This window comes from Lepidochelys kempii, chromosome 2, assembly GCF_965140265.1.
Source record: "Lepidochelys kempii isolate rLepKem1 chromosome 2, rLepKem1.hap2, whole genome shotgun sequence".
Lineage (NCBI taxonomy): Eukaryota > Metazoa > Chordata > Testudines > Cheloniidae > Lepidochelys > Lepidochelys kempii.
Window position 1 is genome coordinate 55470251 of NC_133257.1, and position 12207 is coordinate 55482457.

The window sequence follows — 12207 nt, forward strand, 5'->3', positions numbered from 1 at the left end:
TAATCATATGCTTAAATCTCATCAAAGTCAGTAGACTAAAGCACATGCTTAAAATTAAGCACTTTCTTGAAACATGGATTAATTAAGTAAAACACTCACAACTTATTATAGATCATTCTCTTGAAAAACTCTCTACCATGCAGCTACCATTTGGTTCCCAATTATGCTGCCCCTTATTTTAGACCCTATAATGGCAGCTAAAATTGACGAGAATTATTTTGCTGTTGGTATCTAGAACTGAATTGTCCAGGACTGGCAGACAGACCTTTGTCACTGCAGCCCCTGCCCTTTCACAGTCTGCTATAGTTTCTAAAATATTTTATTTAATTTTTCCTGTCATTGGGATAGGGATTGCTATTAGGAAGCAGGAGTGGCAGCTGTCTGTGAGTTCTCTGCTATCAATTTGATAGTTGCATAATTCACCGGTATCTATTTTTAATTTATGTTAAAGCACCTAGACTATACATCAGTATTTAGTGCTGAAGAAATAAACAAGCAAACTGGACACCTTTTGTATTACTTAAGTAATAATACTGCCTCTTTTATACCATTTAAAATGTTTGGATACAAAATTTTGTGACAAGAAAGGAGGAGGATAGAACCATTCCTTACAAAATTCAATATTTAAAAATATCCTGAAAACTTCTGCACTTCTTTCTGGAGTGTTTTATATTAAATATTAACATTAGGTTTCCTATAAAGTATCTGCAAAGAGACCTCTGGCCTCCAAAATCATAACTAACACATTCAAAACAAAGAAATAATATTTCCATAACTGAAACTCTGCATAAAGAACATTAGAGTTTTATGGTTAAGCACTCAGAAATCAGGAAATGACACAGTTAAAGTTACATGCAAACCTTAGCTCTTTTCCCTCATGAGAATGCACTATGATTATTTCACAAATAATACAATGAATTATAATAGATTTTTTTTTCTACATCTTGCAATTTATTCCATTATCATAATGTCCCTTATATCTTTACTGAGTCATTACCCAATCCTGCAAATACTACCTTTGTGACTTTATTCACACATGTAAACCAAACCACACGAAGAGAACTTTTTAATTTGCCTATACCCCAATGCAAGGAGCCTAAGAAACAAACTATAGGAATGGGAATTGATCGTTTATGAGCATAAATTTAATCTAGTTGATATTACTGAAACCTGGTGGGATAATTCCCATCATTGGAATGTAAAAATCAAAGGTTATAACATATTTAGGAAGGATCAAGTGGGCAAAAGCAGGGCTGGGGAGTGGCATTCTATGTCAAAAATGGTATTACCTGTTTCTGAGTCACTGCTAACTCAGAAGGAAATGATATTGAATGTTTATGGATCAATGTCCTAAGAGATAAAGCACAAGATGGGGTATGTAGCAGACACCAGCTAAGAGAGCAGGATGACTGGTTTCTTATGCAACTGTCTATAATACTTAGGTAAAAAAGCTGTGTGATCACAAGGAGCTTCAATTTGAGAGTCATGCTGCCCATATTAAAACATCTTATGAATTCCTAAATATTATAGTTGGCAAAAGTGTTGCATCCAACATGGGGAAATTCTATATTAGACTTAGTCTTGACAGAAAAAGAGGAATTGACCACAGAACTAAAAATTAATGGTAACTTAGATACAAGTGATGATGACTTATAATGTTCAAACAGAATAAAGTCCAGACCAAAGGTATAAATACTTGGTGGTTTAAAAGAGCCGATTCCACAAAGCTGAAAACAATTATTAACCAAATCAGCTGGGAAGAAGAATTTAATCAAAAAATGTGAATGACAATTGGGAATTGTTTAAGAATACTTCACTAGATGCCCCAAAAGCCACAATCTCACAATTATGGGAAAAGGCTGTAATGGTTAAAAACCCAGCCTGGTTTAGAGGGGAAGTGAAGGAGACCATAAAAATAAATTAAAAAATAGATAAATAAATGGAAGAAAGGTCAAGTTGCTTGTAATGAATATAAATCGGAAGCTAAGAATTATAGAAAAATGATAAGGGAAGCAAAGGACACCAGGAGAAAGCTCTGGCCATCAGAGTTAAGGACAATAAGGATTTTTAAAGTAAAGTATATGAGGAACAAAATGAATCCTAACCATGGTATTGGTCTGTGATAGAATTATCAAGTGTTCAATAAATATTTCTGTTCTGTATTTGGGGAAAAACACATGATGTAATAATAGCATATGACAACACTCTTTTCATTCCACTAGTATCTCAGGAGGATGTTAAATAGCATTTTTAAATCAGCAGGTCAGATACCTTGCATCCAAAAGTTTAAACAGCTGGTTGAAGACCTTTAATGTTGATTTGTAATAAGCCTTAGAACACTAGTCAAGATCCAGAAGACTGGAAGAAAGCTAATGTTGTCTAAATTTTTTTGAAAAGTAAAAGGTATGACCTGGGTAATTATTGTCCTGTCAATCTGACATCTATCCTGGGCAAGATAATGGAGCAGCTGATATAGGACTCGATTTATAAAGAATTAAAAGAGGGACACATAATTAACGCCAATCAACATAGGTTTATGGAAAGTAAATCCTGTCAAACTAACTTGATATCTTGTTTTGATGAGATTACAAGTTTGGTTGGTAAAGGTAATAGTATTGACATAGAATACTTCGACTTCTGTAAGACATTTGACTTAGTACCACATGGCATTTAGATTAAAAATTAGAAAGATATAAAATTAACATGCCTCACATTAAATGGTTTAAAAGATGGCTAATCATCTTTGAATGGGTGTGTTTCTACTGGGATCCAACAGTGATCAGTTCTTGGTCCTACTCTATTTAACATTTTTATCAATGACCTGTAAGAAAACATAAAATCATCACTGATAAAGTTTGCAAATGATACAAAAATAGACCAGTGATAAATAATGACGAGGACTGGTGATCTATCTGGATCATTTGGTAAGCTTGGGGCAAGCAAATGATACATGTTTTAATATGGCTAAATGTAAATGTATAAATCTAGGAACAAAGAATGTAGGCCATAGGTACACAATGGGGGGCTCTATCCTGGGAAACAGTGACTCTGAAAAAGATTTGGGGGTCATGGTGGATAATGAGCTGAACATGAGTTCCCAGTGCAACACTGTGGCCAAAAGCACTATTACAATCCTTGGATGCATAAACTGGGGATTCTTGAGTAGGAGAGGTTATTTTACCTCTGTATTTGGCACTGGTGTGAACATTCCTGGAATACTGTGTCCAGTTCTGGTGTCCATAATTCAAGAAGGATGTTAATAAACTGAAGAAGGTTCAGAGAAGAGCCACAAGAATCATTAAAGAATTAGAAAACTTGCCTTACAATGACAGACTCAATCTACTTACCTTAACAAAGAGTTGGTTAAAGGGTGACTTGATTACAGTCAATATTTTACAATGGGCTCTTCAATCTAGCAGACAAAGGTATACCACAATCCTGTGGCTGGAAGCTGAAGTTCAAGAAATTCAGACTGGAAATAAGGTGTAAATTTTTAATAGTGAGAGTAATTAACCATTGAAACAACTTACTAAGTGTCATGGTGGGTTCTCCATCACTGACAATTTTTAAATCCTGACTGGATGCTTTTCTAAAAGATCTGCTCTAGAATTATACTAGAGACGTTTTATGGCCTGTGTTTTCAGGAGATCAAACCAGATGATCACAATGGTCCATTCTGGCCTTGGAATATATGAATCCCATTGATATACCAGTATGCATTTTAATATAGTAGTCATCAGATATGCACTATGCAATTTTTTTCATTCAGCAGCATAGGCTGCTTTTCAAGGAATGAGGCAGTTAACTACTAATTTAGCGTCACACCATCTAAAATATATTGTTCTTATATATAATTCAGGGTATGTGGTAATTAACTACCAAGATAATTTGACTACAACTTTAAGTGGCCTACACATTTCCATCATGGCTTTGTATTTTTATACGCTGGGCTCCAATGTGGCAAATGCCAATGTGATTAACTTTAAGCATGTGAATAGTCTCAGTGAGGTCAACAGCACTACTCACGTGTTTAAATTAAGCACGTGCATAAATATGGGATTGGAGCCTTAATTTGTAGCATATTATGTAAAAACAGTTTACTGTTTGTTTTTTGTATACATTAATTTAATGGATTGCTTGGCATACATAGAGTAAACACAATACTAGAGGGATTACTCTTAAAGTGTTTGATTCAGATAAATTGGAGGGTTATTGTAGTATTTCTGTACCCCCATGTGCTAGGGAATAATTAAGGATTAAAGATACGCTATTGAAGACAATTGGCATGCTTTTCTAATCCTACTAGTGTGTATCTGAGGTTGTAGAAAAAATGCATAATATAATGTACTGTTTGGATATTAACATAGTATTATATAGTTTATGGTTATTGTAATGCAACTCTGAAAGATGAAAAATTATAGCTTGTGTGTATCCTTATAATCGCTTGATTTCTGAGGATTTAACTGGGCAACAGGAAAACTCAACAGAATTTTGATGGAATTTCAGAGAAAGCTAGGCCCTGGATTTCAGCTTTCCCTCTAGTAAGCTAAATTTAGCTGCTAGGACATCAGTCGTACTCTTCCCTATACCTATACAACTGGCACAGTATGGATCATTATTGTAAGCTCCTCACAAGCACTCACTGGAAATTTGTCTAGCTTCTGAGATCTGCTACCCTGGCACCCAGGAGGCAAATTGCTGAATGAGCCTCCAAATCAGCACATGCCCTACTACACACATTTTCAGTGATCAGATCCCATATCACCACAGATTATCTGCATCCACTGATGGCATCCCCATTTCCTGAAGAGCCCTTCACAGTGGTTGATGATCAGCCTTCTCCCCCTTTCCATTCCATTCCATTCCATTCTCCTTCCATTCTACCTAAGTCTCCTGCTTTCATATGATCATCTTCCTCAGAGAGGACAGTGGTTCTGAGGTGGCATGCTCCACAATATACTTATTTCTATAAATATTTTTATATCTCTTTGATCTCAGCAAGTTCAGCAAGTCTGGTTTCAAGTTATGAGGACTACAAGTTGCTTGAATCAGGTGCATACTAAGCAAGGCAAGCAGTTGGGTTCAGTACTCTGTGCAGTAAAATAGGTAGCCCCACCTTGATTAATTTGTTGTTTCTCTTGGAAATGGCCCACCTTAATTATGCACATTGTAGGGAGAATGGTCACTTTGGATGAGCTATTACCAGCAGGAGAGTGAGTTTGTGTGTGTGGTTTTTGGGAGGGGGGTGAGGGGGTGAGAGAACCTGGATTTGTGCAGGAAATGGCCCAACTTTATTATCATGCACATTGTGTAAAGAGTTGTCACTTTGGATGGGCTATCACCAGCAGGAGAGTGAATTTGTGTGGGGGGATGGAGGGTGAGAAAACCTGGATTTGTGCTGGAAATGGTCCACCTGATGATCACTTTAGATAAGCTATTACCAGCAGGACAGTGGGGTGGGAGGAGGTATTTTTTCATATTCTCTGTGTATAAATAAAGCCTGCTGCAGTTTCCACGGCATGCATCCGATGAAGTGAGCTGTAGCTCACGAAAGCTCATGCTCAAATAAATTGGTTAGTCTCTAAGGTGCCACAAGTACTCCTTTTCTTTTTACTGTTGACTAAGTATCTTTATATTCGCAAAAAGAAAAGGAGTACTTGTGGCACCTTAGAGACTAACCAATTTATTTGAGCATGAGCTTTCGTGAGCTACAGCTCACTTCATCGGATGCATACCGTGGAAACTGCAGCAGACTTTATATACACACAGAGAATATGAAACAATACCTCCTCCCACCCCACTGTCCTGCTGGTAATAGCTTAGGACAGTGGGGTGGGAGGAGGTATTGTTTCATATTCTCTGTGTGTATATAAAGTCTGCTGCAGTTTCCACGGTATGCATCCGATGAAGTGAGCTGTAGCTCACAAAAGCTCATGCTCAAATAAATTGGTTAGTCTCTAAGGTGCCACAAGTACTCCTTTTCTTTTTGCGAATACAGACTAACACGGCTGTTACTCTGAAACCTATCTTTATATTAGAAGCTAAGGATTTTTGTGTGTGTGTATACATTTATTTTATTTAAGAATTCTCTTTATAGTCCTCTAACAATAAATTGAGCAGCCAGTATGCCTCTGTGCCAAAGTCCCTTGCACACCAGATTCCTCTACACTCATTCAGCTACAAGGACCAAAGTACCTTATTATGACTGTCAAGTGCCTGGTGACCTATGTGAAATGATTTGGTAGTCACAGGCTGGATCATAAAAGAAAGATGTCTTGTCAAACATTTTCACTGCCTTTTAGACAATCTCTGCAAAGAGGCCAAGAAGTGGCTTGGGGCTTGATACACAAAGACACAAGCACCTCACTGCCACCTTAGGTTCCTAAATCCAACACTTAGAAACCACTGAGATCCTCAAAACTCCCACTCAGCTGCTGCCTAACCCTGGCCTCAACTAAATTCCCATGGCACCTAAATTTACACTGGCAAAGACCCCATGGAACCTACATTTCTGCAGAGTTATTTCATGTGCAGAGTTATTTCATTCCTGACATTGCCAAGCTACTTGGCACTCAAACTCATGTCTAAGTCTCAGTGAGATTCTTCAAGTAGGCCAGGCTTGCCTGTGGGGCTCGGTCAGGTAGGCATTCTCCAACCACACCCACTGGATTGGGCCTCACACAGATGACAACTGGGGATGAAGAGCTCAGGAATTTTGCAGGCTGGCTCTGGGTGTGTGTCCCAGAATATCCAATAGCCCACTGGGCAGGGCATTGACTGAGGATGTGGGACACTTGTTTTCAAATACCCAATCTGCCTCATTTGTAACCAGGAATTTGAACCCTAATCTCCCACTTCCCAGGTAAGCCCCTAACCACCAGGTATTTGGTACTCTGGGGTGGATCTCTCTCCTACTGGAGTTGTTCCACTTTATACAATTAAATATTCATTGGGCCATAGAAAGACAGAGATTGGTTTTACAGCCTAGCCTAGCAGTTAGGGAACTCCCTGGGATGTGGGAGTTGCAAATTGAAGTCCCTGGTCCTGTTAATATTTAATTATTTATACAAAGTGGAACAGCTTCAACAGAAAGTATTAAAAGGCCCACCCCAGAATACCCAAAGCTTGGTGATTAGGGCACTTACGTGGGATACGGGAGACCTACGATCTCTCCAAATGAGGTAGAGTGTAGAACTGAAAATAGGTTTCTCACATCCAGCTGAGTGACCTGACCATCAGGCTGTTGGCTATAATGGGGTGGGTTGGTCTCTGTCTCTTTCTCTCTCTGGTTTCTTGGGAAAAAGTGCTGACCTGCCTTAGGCGGTTAACTCTAGTAGACAGTTAATGGCTGTGAATTCGAAGAGGATATAAGTGCCCTCTTCTGGATCAGACTTAGACACCTAACTACCTTTGAGGGACATAACTTAAGTACCTCCCTTCCTCCCCCACCCCTCTGGAATTTTCCTTTGCCTACCATAGGTGTCTCCCTGCTCAGCTTGCTGGATCCTGTTAATTCCTTTTTTTAGGTACCTAACTTTCACTTTTCATTGTAGAGGGAGTCTGGTTGCCTGACTCTGGGTGGAGAAATTCCACTAGGCAGCAGGGTGCATAAAAATTAGGCATGGCAACACTGAGTGGAGCTAGCCCTGGGAGACTGATCTATCCACTCATACTTAGAGGAAGTGCCTCCAGTATAGAACTAAAGAGTGTTGGTAGGGAAGTGTACAATTGCATTCATTATAAGTGGTCTCTGAAAAAGAAAAACACATCTTCATTGTCCAGGACTCTCAATTCAACATCTTTCAGGAACACTGAATTTGCTTAACATTCCCTCCCACCCCGCTCAAAATGTCTGTATCTAGATACATTTTTACATACTTTATGTTTCACTGTCAAATCCAAAAGTTAAAAAATATAGTTAATATTGTTGATAGATTTATTTGTTACTGTGCAAAGCTGTAGATTGATTATTTTTAACTTTATGATGTCATTATAGTCAGGTAAGTTGATTATTGGATCATCATTGTTGGCTTCCATTCCCTATATAATCATAGATAAACAGTAGCTTAATAGACCCAAACGAGTCATGCCTATTCTCATGCATAATGCTACAACTGCCATCACCAGTGTATCCCACTTCTTGTTATCATAAAAATTGTTATTGATTTATTGACTTTTTTCATAGCCAATGGCTAACCTTCTAAACCATGCAAACAAAAATTATGTACCCACAGTAACAACAACATAAAAATGTTAGAGACAAAACATCTACTGATGGAGTAAAGAATTTAACAGCTTTGTTTCTCTTTATCAGTATTTTTTTCTAACATTTATATAGCAGTTATAATTAGAGTTTACAATGAACAGGCTCAGCAGTTCTCAAATATTAATGTGTTACAGTGACTCCGATTGGTGGTCAGAAGACTTAAAAATACTTATCACAATAAGTGAAGATAACTAAATGAGGAAATAGAATGTCCCTGTATTTTTTTATATTCCCTAGCTCAAACTCAGACATGCTCAGAAGCCACAGCTTTAAATGCTAGATCATTATTATTTCTTTCTTCATTTGTGTCACTAGGTGTTTCAGGGGATTAAAAATGTATTATGGAACTTCACTCATAGTTATTCAGTTTAGCCCTGTAATGTTTATTATTATTATATCATGCCCCAAAGTATGCTATGTGCTTCAAAGAGGCTTAGAAAGATACAGCCTCTGTCCTAATGAGTTTACAACGTATACTGCGGATATGAAACAAGTTAGGATGACCAGCACTAAGGAGGGGATGAAGTGAGGAAATAAAATAGTTTCAGCAGTATGGTCACAACATTCTTAACGACAGGTTTCAGAGTAGCAGCTGTGTTAGTCTGTATTCGCAAAAAGTAAAGGAGGACTTGTGGCACCTTAGAGACTAACCAATTTATTTGAGCATAAGCTTTCGTGATGCATCTGATGAAGTGAGCAATAGCTCATGAAAGCTTATGCTCAGATAAATTGGTTCGTCTCTAAGGTGCCACAAGTACTCCTTTTCATTTTGCGAACATTCTTAATGTAAAGCATGTGCATGCTTACAGGTGGTTAGGTGGTTCTACTATACATCTAAATGAGTCTGAATATTAGATAGTAATCCTAAATTCATTTTGACAATTAAATATAGAATTTTTTCCGCAACACAATATTTAACTTTACACACTGTTTTGTTATATTTCCTATTCCAAATATAGCAAATACCAAACTAACATGATGAAGCCCAATATGATTGAATGGTAAATATTGATATCTTAGGGGCAACCACTGTATATGCAATGAACTGCTAGTCTCAGTCCATTTCCTAGTAGAAAAGAGCTCCTATTGTTAATCTTAGCAGAAGACAAGAATGAAATGAGCATGAAAAACTGGCTAACACTTTATGCTTTGAAGTGGTCCCTCCAGTTCATGATAGAGGCACATTGTCAGGGCAGTTTGGGGAAGCTTACGTCAGAGAAACCTGTACTGCATCTGCTCTGTAAATAACAGAATACTTCAGTCTCCAGTAATCTGACAACTATCAAACACACAGATTTTAAAACGAAAAACACTACATGAAGGTAATCTCAATGCAGCACAGTATAAATCTGGTACAAAATGCATCTTCCCTCCACCTCAGTGGTCTAGGTCACTGTGCTCAAGTCCATTCACTAGCACCCAGTCAGTTGCAGAAGTCCATTTAAGGCACTGATCTGCATCTTCAAAGCAATTAATCGATCAGGCATCAACTATCTTAAAGGTCAAACTGAACCACAGAGATAGTTACATTCTTCTGGGAAAATGTAGGTCACAATGCCCAGGACAAAGCATTCAAGAACTGTGTACCAAGCATTCTTGGTTAAGGTGATCTGCACTATGAGTTAGGGGCATCATTCCCCCACTTGTGTACACATACTTGTGTTACTTTGATTGAGCTAGCATAAGTACAAACAATAGTGTGGCCACAGTCACTTGGGTACTGGCAGCGGAGGCTTGGATGAACCATGTCCAGTACATAACCATAAGTTTCAAGCGGGTTTGTACTCATTATAGCTCAGCCATGTCTCTGCTCCCACTACCCATGCTACCACAGTGACATTGCTATTTATATTCATGCTAACTCAATGAGAGCTAATGTACACAAGCAGGGGAATCACACCCCTAGCTCATAATGTAGAGAGTAAAAGGGATGCATCAGTTGTCATAGTCTTTCTTAGAAGTGGGGAGTTGAATGGTACCAACATACTTTCTTCCTGTCCTCCCATTAAGTAAGAGAGGCTGAGATCCTCTGGGGAACTCTGACAAGTAAGTAAAGACTATGCTTGCCCAGAGTGTAGACAGTCTACCACCAAGCTGATAGACATCTGAAGTCTCACAAGCAGCGTCACATAACAGTTGCAGTTATGTTACCCAACAATGCCAGACAGGATCATACGAATGTTCTGGGACCAAATGGATTTGTAATATGACTCTGGTGATAAAGAGGAAGAGATTGTCAGGTAAGACAACTATGGCTATATTAACATTCAGCCTCACCCCGATAAATTCTATTAGCCATGAGGGCTCCAGGGTGGACTTCCTCAGGTTCACCCTCAGTCCCGGCTTCTCAAACACATGTAGAAGGTTCTTGTGTTGCCTGATGAGTGGCTCCTGAAGGGAATGTCTTGTTTAGGTAGGGATAAGTATCACCCCCTGCCAAGGAAAGTGAGCTGCTACAAGTGACAGTACCTAGGTGCTTTCAAAAGCCCAAAGGGGAGAACCCTGAACTGGTATTATTGTTGATTGGCCACAAATCTCAGGAATCTCCCATGTGATGGATGAATTTCTATATGAAAAGTAGAATTCTTCAAGATAGAGAGCCATGAACAAATTTGTTTGGATCTAGTGAGGGGGATAATGGAAAATAGGATCACCATTCTGACTTTTAGGCAGTAGATGAAATTGTTCAGTTCCCTGAAATCCACAATGGGTCTCCATCCCCCTGTCTTCCTGAGGATGAGGAAGTACCTTGAGTAGAACCCCTTCCCCTTTGCTGTTGAAGATACTAGTTTTATCACCCCCAGTTAAAGAAACAACTCCATCTCCACCAGAAAAATACTCTTATGAGAGAGGTTCATGACAGAGGATGGGGAAGGAGGTTGGGGAGTGGGGAGAGAAGAAAACTGGATAGTTTTCCTGTAGTGAATCTACATCTATCTGTCATGAATTCTGTCCAGGAAGACAGGTAGTGGGGACACCAGCCTCCAAAGAAAGGAGAAAAAACAAAGGGGTTATACAGACCCTGAGGGATAGTAGTTGTGCAGTTCTTGAAGATCCCATCAAAATACTGGCTTTAAGAGTGGTGGTAGTTGGGAAGTGAAAGGTAGATGACCTTGGACACCCTTTCTAAATGTCCTGTGACACCTGTGTGGATGTTCATACTGCCACTGGTGATAAAAAGAAGGTGGGACTGTTCATCTGAATTGGGGCTTACTGGGTTTCCTTTTGACTGCAGATGTGTAAATACCCAGCGATTGAAGTGTGGCTCGAGGCTCTTTCAAAGAGTGGAAAGACTCCTCTGTAGCACCAATTAGTTTATTGCACTCAAATGGAATGTCCTGCACCATTGTTTGAACTTCTTTTGGGACTCCCGAGGAGGATAGTCGCAACAAAAGTCTAATCACTGCTGCAGTGATCTCACTGCTGTGTGCGCTATGTCTAGGGCATTCTGAAGTGCTGATCTTATTACCTCTTTTCTTCATCAGAGCCTGGAACTGGTCTCTAATATACTGATGCACCTTATCGGTGAAGTTGGCCAGCTTGTCATAGATGATAAAATCATATTTGGACATCAGAGCTTGGCAGTTTGATACTTAGAACTGCAGCGATGCCAAGTAATGCACCTTTCTGCCAAAGGGGTCAAACCTTTTTGCTTCTTTATCATAAGTTCTGTCTGGCTTGTCTCCGTTGATTATGCTTGGTGGCTGCAGACACTACCAAGAAGCTGAGAGATGGGTGAGAAAATAAATACTTCAACCTTATTTCAGGTACAAAGTACCTCGTTTGTGCCTGTTTGGACACTGGTGGGCTCATGGTGGGTGTCTGAGAGAGGGCCCTGGCAGGAGTGAGGATGGCCTCATTAATAGGAAGTGCCACTCTTCTTGGACCCAAGCTGTACAAAATGTCCAGTAGTTTGTGTGGTTCTTCTTGATCACTTCCAG